Raw genomic sequence first — 8892 nt, 5'->3', positions numbered from 1 at the left:
TGTTCTACTAACTTTTGACCTGGATCTTTCCCCAGCTTGCCTTTGTTTCCTCACCATATAAGCGGCAGGCTGTTACTAGCTGTTGTGAGGGTATAAAGGTTTCTGAGGAATGGGTTGGCACATGCTTCTCTGAGCTTTTGTGAGTCTCATGAGACTATTTTTCTCTCCAAAATAAAATAGAGCCTCCAGGCAGCTGGCCTGTGTTGTTTATTTGAAAGACCTTCCCTGATCTCTGGACTTCAGGGAAACAGCCACCGGGCACAAGACTGTGGCTCACTTTAGGAAGAACAAATGCTGATAAAACAGCTCTCATTTATCTTTTCTCTAAAGCAGAGAAGAAAAACAATCCTCCTAAAACCAGTTCTCTTCCCATGCATTTCAGCAAATTTAAGAGTCCTTCCTAGCTTCTTGCAACTATGACTTGGTACAGTAGCCCTTCAAGGCTGCAGCCAAAAGCAGGGTCCCTTTGTACTATTTGTTGTATATAAAGGTGTAGTGAGAGACAGAGACCTAACCAAATGTGGAAGACAGACAATTCATTTTCTCACTGATGAGAAACTGAGGCTCAGAGGGATTAATTGATTTTTGTCTGTGGCCTGAGCCATGCTATGAGCCTTCCCTAAACATCCCAGTATCTAGGTTCCCCAAGCTGACAGGGATCCATAGTGGGGGATGCAGGGACAGAACGAAATTTTGGCCCAAGAACAGTGGGGAAGCGCTTATCTTATGAAAAGTGCCTCACAGATTCTTTCATGTCCACACTGACCAGAGCATGGATTTTTATGGTCTGATCCTACAGTCCGTTCACTCTCTCTCCTATGCATAATTTGTGCATGAAGCAACTTCCTGAGGTGAATCACTTCAAAGAGGCTTTAATAACTGGGTTCTTGTCTTCTCTGAATGTCTCTAAAAGACCTTATTGCCTATCTTCTAAGAAGAAGGGCTTGGCCTTAGGGTCTTTGGGGCCAAAAGTTCCCTTCCTTACCCAATGCAATGTTGTGTAATGGGTAGGTGTTGGCCCCCACCCCAGAGATGTTTGTACAGGCATACCTCGGAGATATTGCGGGTTCGGTTCCAGACCACCGCAATAAAGCGAATATCACAATAAAGTGAGTCACACAAATTTTTTGGTTTCCCAGTGCATATAAAAGTTATGTTTACACTGTACTGTAGTCTATTAAGTGTGCAATAGCATTATGTCTAAAAAAAACAGTGTACATACCTTAATTAAAAAATACTTTATTGCTAAAAAATGCGAAGTGAGCAAATGCAGTTGGAAAAATGGTGCCGATAGACTTGCTCAAGGCAGGGTTGTCACAAACCTTCAATTTGTAAAAAACCGTAATATCTGCAAAGCGCGATAAAGCGAAGCACAATAAAACGAGGTATGCCTGTATTTCAGTCGTGCCACATAGATACTGTTTGTACTTTTGGATAGCTGACAGAAATATAAATTATGAAATAATTAACACAAAAAGTTAATGGCAGTAATGATGCCATGCAGTCTAGCAGTGCATAAAGCAAACATTTGTGTCCATCTACAAGCCAATAAAGCACTTAAGCCTGTCCTTAAATCTAAGCATGGAAGCAGCCCCATTGACTTCAGTGGAACCACTATAATAATAGCAGTTATTAGCTGTAGCGTGACCCCTATCTAAGCAGTGGTACCCTTTGGGCTACCAGTGCCTGTAAAAATCACATATTGTCTGATATATCTAAACAGAGGGCCTGACACCAGGATCCTGCCTCTGCCATATATTCCTTGATTCCTGCACGGCCAGGCAGACCACCTGGGCCCTGTTTTTGTTTGCTAAGTTACCAAAGTCAAGCCCCTTGCTGCTTCAGCCCCTTGGCATGAACACCTTGTTTGCCCACTATCTCTATTTGCTTCTGCAGCTGGTGAGCTTTTCCCACCAAGGAGCAGCAGAGGGTGCAGCACTGACATGGAAAGAGAGAGGCGCTCATGCTGGAAATGGGCTCTCGCTGCGTGCAGCTTCTCAGTCAGTCACTTTGAACTCCCACATCCCTGAGGTTATTTGAATTCAGCTCATAACTCCATGATAGCCATATTTGCTGACCAGTAATATTGAGACAGGTAGGGAGAGGTGAGGACCTCAGGGTCCCCCAGCCCACTGCAGACAGTTGTTCCCTCAGGGGAAGCATGTAAAAGCAGATGCACAGAGGATTTCAGTCTTTCACAGAACACAACTCATTCTTTAGTGCGAGGGTGGCCAACTTGTGTATGGCATGCGGCAAGCCAAGGAGGAGACACGCAGGATAGTGATGGATAGGGCAGGGAGCAGAAAGCTGATCTGGCAGGGGTAGGGGATCCGCGTGGAGCTTGAGGAGGTTACATGGTATGTATGCCCACTGCTTTATTGCACGTTCTGGAAATCCCCATGTTGCTAGCTCAGTTCCTGTTGGTGACCATCATGCACATTCTAGCTCCCTACTGGGGGGTGAGGGAGGCCCTTCCCTCAGCTCAAGTGTGGAGTAAGGCTCAGCTAGAATCCCTGCAGCCCAGCCTTTTTCCCTGAGATATTGCCAGTATCCCAAGTAATTGGCCCTTTCTTTCTAGAACCCTTCTAGGATTCTCCTTCCTAGAAGCTTTCGAGATTCCCCTTCTTCCCTGCTTGCAAAGCAGATCATTATTTACCAGCTAAGTTGAGATACTCCAAAGATCTCAGCCCATTGGGTGTTTCACTGCATGGTGAATGTTTTTGCAAGTCTGGATCCAGCTGTGAGTGCCTTGAACTTCAACTTCTTTGTGGTTTCGAGAGGCAAAATATTGAGGCAGATGAGATCCATGGCCCCTTTGGAAAGTGTCAGTCCATGGGTCCAATCAGGGGCACCCTGGCAGAAATCAACCTAAATATAAATAGAAAAGGGATGACCAAGACCTTCAGAAATGGGAGCCTACAGGAGATTTTCAAAAGTGGCAGAGTGTCTTGTGCTCCTTGGCCAGTCACTCTCCTAGCTCTGCACATAGACACCTTAAAGAGCACACAGCACCCAGCAGCTGCTACTGCAGCTCAAATCTTCCCTGTTTGGTGGATAGGATGCACTTATCTTTTTTGTAGGGTTGCCTCATCACAATCCAGCTGGATTCTCATAGGCTGGTGGGGTTAACCCTGCTGTGAGTGGTTTGCCACCTTAAGCCAGGAGTTTGGAAAAGCATCCTGACCTTCTTGCCCATGGCCTCTTGAGAACTTGCCCAGTCAAGTAGCTCAGATCAGCACTGCTCTCTCCAGGGTTTAAGAAACGAGCTGTTTTCATGTGACAAGGAGAATGTGCAGCTCCTACACATGAGTGACTTGGAGCATCAGGGAGATGTCAGTGGGGAACATCAGATGTCTGGCTAGGGCCCTGTGCAGTCAGATCTGCTAACATACCTCAGCCCTCACTAACATCATGTGGTTTGGATGGAGTTTGCCTATACACCTCCATGCTGAACCAGATGCTAGGGCTCTTCTGAGTCCCCAGTATACTGTTTGGCTGATGCCCTTCCATTAAAGCCTGCAGGCTCCATCTAAGGGGTGGGCAATTATTTTGGGCAGAGGGCCATTTACTGAGTTTTGGCAAGCCATCAAGGGCTGCATGACAGGCAGCCCAGGGCAGATAAATATTCATTTTCTAAACTTTTTAGGGGCCCCGCGAGCCAGATAGAATGGCCTGGCAGGCCTCATCCAGCCCCCAGACCGCATTTTGCCCACCCCTGCCCCATCTGCTATTGCAACCCGCCCACAGCTCCAGCAGTTCCTCTGGCTTCTGCTCCATAGGACAAGTCACAACTCTGCTGATGCCCCCTCAGTCCCAGCCTGCAACCCAAGTGTATTCTAATGTTGAGCTCTCCGTCACAGCTCACATGCTGTCCCGAAGGTCAGTACAGCATGCTGAGCCCCATTTCAGCTCAGGTGTTCATTTGAGTTTTTCACACCAGCTGTGCAAGAAGTAGCTAGAGAACCCCCATTTTCTCTGTCTGGAATTTGATCAACAAGAGCAAGCGGCCAGTGAGATTTCCGGTGATGATTTGAATAAAAGTAAATGAGGTTTTCCTGTGCCATTCCCAGAACTGAATGCCTCTCTGAGCCAATGCCCCAGTTGCTCTCTGCCATGTGATGTCCCAGTAACTGCTGACAGGATGTCCCAGCCAAGTACTGTGAGACCAGATGCAGTGAATCTCATAGTCACTAGGAGAGGGGCTGCATTGGGTCTTTATTTTTTGTCTCTGTGCTGCCAGACAGAGTGACCTTACCATGAAAATGGCTGAAATATCCTTGCTGTAGATAGAGAACAAAATTTACCATAGAGTGTAAGCATGTCGTGTGTGGGTGTCCATGACTGTGTATGAGGGCCAACACATGAATGATGTGATTGTGTGTAATGTGTGTGTGTACATGTGTGGATGAATGGATGTGAAAAATGTGTGGGATTGGGAATACAGCCGTGAGTGTGTGTGAGTCAGCATGGGTAGGTAGGTGAGTGTGTGAGCATGGTAGTGCATGTGAATTGGTGTGTTCGCAAGTGAATTGATGTGGTAGTTTACTTATCTGCATGTGTTAGAACTGCAGGGGTCCATGTCAAAGAGCATGTGAACACATGTGTGTGTGACGGCACAATTCTTCCCTACACACTGAAACATTTAGGACAATTAATTACACCTGATCATTCTGTTCCGGGGTGTACTTTTGGCCCCAGTGCCTAATTAACCTTGCCACATAATTAATCTTTAATATTGCTTGCTGCATCAAGATTTAGTGCTGTTTTTGTGATGTGATTAACTTTCCACAGAGAGCTGGGCTGAGATCTATAAGCCTGTCACAGCTGCTTCATTCAGGCACTATGTAATGGAGACTCTTTTTGTTTCCTGCTGAGCTGGGCTGGATTCAGACCGTTCGTTCAGAGCGGGCTGCATTTTAGCACACTCTAAGCATATAGCATGGAAATTGCTATGAGATCTGCCAGCAGCATAGAAGTATTATACTGTCACCTCACGGGGCACTGCTGATGTTATTTCACCTCTCTGCTTGTTATTAATTGTATTGCAGCCAAGGTGCCAGGTGAGAGCAGGAGTCTGTTTCCTTAGGTGCTATATGTACCTACAATTGCCCTACCCTGCAAAGGATGGGAGGGGAAAACTGATGCCCAGAGAAGAACTGACTTGTCCAAGGTCACTCAGCTGGTCAGTGGCAGAGCTGAGTGTGGAACCCAGGCCTCCTGTCCCCTCTGCACCAGGTCCTGCACATTGCCCACTACACCTCACTATCTCTTTGTTACCCCTCTGTCCCGCATCATTTCTTCTTGTCTCCCTGTTCATAAACAAAGGCCCTTAGTTGCATGTGGGGCCAGGACAGTGCTGCCCTTGGAGACGTAGATCCTACTGGCTTCTCCTAATCAAAGCTCAGGAGGAAAAATTGGAATAATCTGCTCAAAAAGATCATTCATGGAAGTCTCGGCCCCTGTTCTGGCTCAACAGTGAAATAACTGTTCCAGCCCTCTCAGAAAGGTTCCTCTAAGAGCCCTTGATCCTGCACTGATGCAAGCCAGCATTGCCCCATTGAAATCAATGGTCCTGATCTACAGCAGCACGGCATGTGGGCCTGTCAGTGGGTGGCTCTCTCAGTTGTAGCTGATAGATGGCGTGGCAGTCCTCAGGCACATCTGGGCTGGGCTCCAGAAAGGCTGCTAGGAGCTGCTAAGGCTGGCAGTGTTCAGGGCTGCCTATTTATCAAAGCCTGGGCTTGCGTCATGGCTGTGGTAGGATGCAGAGGTTACCTCCCTGAGATCGAGATTTCCTCATGGCAGATGCTTGTTTATGGGCTGGCAAGGCATGGCTGGGAGGCCTGATGTGCATGTGGTTGTAAAGGAAGTAGCAGAGGTGGCAGACAGGCAACCTAGCATGCCTACCAGACAGTGCAGGGTTGTGTGGGCTGAATGCACCTGCCAAGCTGGTTAATACTGCAGCTGCATCTGGCTGGGACCCATCTGTAAGGCGAGGGCCCTTTCTGGGGCTCTCCTATACTCACCCCTTGATCTCCGTAACTGGGGCCAGCCAGAGGATGGGGCTGCGGAGCCAGCAAAGGCAGATCATTGGATTCTTCATTCAGCAGGCAGCCTTAGCCTTATTCCTCATTCTTTGCATTCATTTCATCTGTGTTATCTACCCTCAGTATCTTTAACACTTGCAATCTCCTCCAGTGTAGCAGGGCAGGGCAGTTCTCCTCCTTGTACACATGGGAAACTGAGGCATAGATTAACCGAGACCCAGAACCTGAAGACACATAGGTGTCTAACTTCCATTAAGTCGGTCACACAGAGTGACAGTGATGAAGCAAAGGTGTAGGTTGTAGCCATGTTGGTATAGGCAGACAAGGTTCTTTGGGTAAATCTGATATCTTTTATTAGACCAACTCAATTATTATTTTATTAGTGACAGTGATGAAGCAAGGCATTGAAGCAGGGGGCTCCTGAGTCCCTGTCCCCTTGACAAGCCTCGCTGTCTCTAAACAGGGCAGGACCTCAGCTGGAAATCTCAGTGTCCTGGAAATCAACCAAACTGGTGCTGGTTCTTCTCAGTGGAGGACCCACCCCATTCCCTTTCCCTTTCCCTGTTGATGTTCTGCCTTCACTTTCCTCCCTAGCATTGTTTCCTCATTTGCTTTTGGTTCCTAAAAAGGAGACCTGTCCTCATCATGGGTGTATGGAGGCACTATCACAGCTTCCCAGAGACATGCAAGGCTAGGGAATTCCATCTCCTTCCCAGCTAGCAGGGACCACAGCACGGTTATCTGCAGGAACACCAAGCACACAGGCATAGTTCTCAAGTACCGTGCTTAGGAGGATGGCTGCAGCCCAGCACACCAGGGCTGGGGGAGCTTGCAGGCCTGGGGCATGAGAGGAACACATGGTGGTACTTGGGGTACAAGCAGGAGAAATTTTCCTATCTGTAATGATGATGTTGTACTTTAAGGATGATCTAATGTCTTGCTCCCAATCATCCCCTGGTCACCACGGCAGCCCTTTGTGTGGCTTTGCATAGATCCTGAGGTGTGCTATAGACTGGTCTTGCTGGGACACATCCAGATGGGTCACTGCTGGGGGCAGGAAGTAGAACTTGAGGGTCTGGCCTAATCAGGGCTTCATTCTCCTCTGATACCTGTGTTACCTCCTAGTGACTCCTAATTTATACCAGCATGAGTGAGGACAGAATCAGGCTGCCTGTGGATATAGCTCTTCAGGTTCTAGACTATGTGGTCAGAAGCTTCCACCCCAGCGGCTGCCCCCATGCTGCTTTGCTATCCCCGACCCTGCCCACTGCTTACTGCCAGGCCACAGCCCCATGGCCTCCAATCTGCTCTGTTCACTTCCTCAGGGAAAGAGCTTAGCACCGCAGTGTGGTATTCCTGCATTCTCTTTGTGGCTCTGGGAGAGGAGTGAGGTTTTATGATGAGATGAGCTTGCAGGTCAGGGGTTCTGGGTTGCTAATTGTGGGAAATGGAGTGCAACCTGGTGGTTAAAGCAGGAGGCTCGGAGTCAGGACTCTTGGGTTCTACCCAGTGTCGTAGCAAGGTGGGGTGGGCAAGTGGGGCAACTGCCCCAGATGCCAAAGCAAAGGGGTGCCAACAGACGCTGCCCATCTGGGGTGAGATGTGGGATGGAGCCACAAGGGGCTTGTTTGGGGGGGCACAGGGACAGGGAAAGGGAAAGGGTGGTTTCTGTTGTTCATGCACTTCTGGGCAAGCATGGGAAGGGGGGTGTACCACCTGGATCTGTGTGCAGGGCAAGGGCAAGCTGCTGTGGTGGGCTTTGCCCCAGGCACCAAACTTCCTTGCTACAGCAGTGGTTCTACCCCTGATTTTGGGAGGAGAGTGTAGTTAGAACAGGGAGGAAAGGGAGCCAGAGCACTTTTGCTCCTAGCTCAGATAGTATCTACTGGTTAGGGAAGGGAGATGGGGACCCCCAGCTCCTAGTTTCTGTTTAGTGTTGGTAGGGACAGCCTCCAAGATATCCCAGAGGCTGGAAATGAAGCAGCTGGGTTTTGCTTTTCCATGGGAGCTTGCAGAAGGGCAGCAATGCTGCAGGGGGAAAGCCTGAGCCCCATCACCCTCCATCTTTTCTGTTTGCTTGGGGCTGTTCCACTCCACATACTCAAGTATCCGTGCTTGAATGAAAACAGGCTTGGCAGTAGAACAAAGGGAGCTATGCAGAGGAAACGGGGGCGCTGGCTCATTCAGAGATGCAGGGATGCCTGCTGGTTTGTGGAGGGGGAGGGAGGGAGCTCCCAGTGGAGTTTACTCTGTTGTGTAGGAGACACACGCACAGGCTCAGGCAGAGTCTATTTTTAGCCTTTCTCCTGCCTGAGTGAGCAGAATCCCTCTGCACTGTGACATCTAATTTAGCAGCTTCCCTGCGCCCCGCTGGCTCTGCACGTGAGGGGGAACTCAATGCGGCAGCTATTTTTAAATCCCCATAAATATTAATCCCCTTCAATCATTTAGCAGGCAGCCTTGCTCTGCTGTGAGCATGTGGAAGCAGTAGGAGAGGGTATGCGGGCATGCCGAGCAATCTGCTGGCATTCTCCAGGAAAGGAGAACCCCACAGCCCCCTCCAGATGTGCCACAGCCCTGCTCCCCACATCTGCAGCAGGGGTACCCCAGCTTTGGAGCAGGGCCTGGGATTCAGGCCCCAGTTCCTCGGGGAGCGGGGATGATGGAGAAAGCTCCTCCTTTGCTCAGGGCTTTCCCCAGCAGTTGCATTTCATCCTTCCTCAGTGCTTAGGTAGGGATGGAGTTGAAGGGGGAGGGGAAAGTTGTGGCAAGGGAGATAGGACTTGTAGCAACAGCCACACACAATGGGAGTAAAGAGCGTAACAGACTGCAGGTTAGATCTTGG

The sequence above is a fragment of the Crocodylus porosus genome, unplaced genomic scaffold, assembly GCF_001723895.1.
Source record: "Crocodylus porosus isolate Cpor-Errol unplaced genomic scaffold, CroPor_comp1, whole genome shotgun sequence".
NCBI lineage: Eukaryota > Metazoa > Chordata > Crocodylia > Crocodylidae > Crocodylus > Crocodylus porosus.
This window is presented reverse-complemented; position numbering follows the sequence as displayed.